The sequence below is a fragment of the Eurytemora carolleeae genome, unplaced genomic scaffold (genome assembly GCF_000591075.1).
Source record: "Eurytemora carolleeae unplaced genomic scaffold, Eaff_2.0 scaffold395, whole genome shotgun sequence".
Lineage (NCBI taxonomy): Eukaryota > Metazoa > Arthropoda > Copepoda > Calanoida > Temoridae > Eurytemora > Eurytemora carolleeae.
Genome location: NW_019396292.1, coordinates 10,903 through 11,527, shown reverse-complemented (window position 1 = coordinate 11,527; position 625 = coordinate 10,903).

The window sequence follows — 625 nt, the reverse complement described above, 5'->3', positions numbered from 1 at the left end:
GGTTGGAATGTGAGAACTAGGAGTGTGAGCATTAATCTTGATATCCATCATTCTAAAGTTTTCAGCTCTGGATAGATACGCCAATAATAAAATGATATGGAGTAGGCGTGTACTACAGTGTTACCCACAAGGGATGAATAAAATGAATTTAAAAACCAAAAACTCCATTAAACCTATCACGGTTGGGGGTGGGGGGTTATACCCCCCTTTGTGGTTTGTTCTAAATAACTTAAAAATTAGAAAGCTTAGACTTCTTCAATTTTTACAACATTATAAATGTGAACAAATTTTGCTGAAAAAACGTTTTTTTGATGCATAGTAATGGTTTATAACTTTTAAAAAAAAAATTTCGACATAATTTTTAAACTTTTTAAAAATCCTCCCTTACACCCATCAAAGTTAAAGGTCTAATGTTTTTTAATGCCCAGGCCTAGTTGGACTAGGGACATGTATCACACTCCCCTATTCTAAGTGAATACTCCGGTATTTCAGGTTTCTCTTTAATGACCAGGCCTAGTTGGACTAGGGACATGTATCACACTTCCCTATTCTAAGTGAATACTCCGGTATTTCAGGTTTCTCTTTAATGACCAGGCCTAGTTGGACTAGGGACATGTATCACACT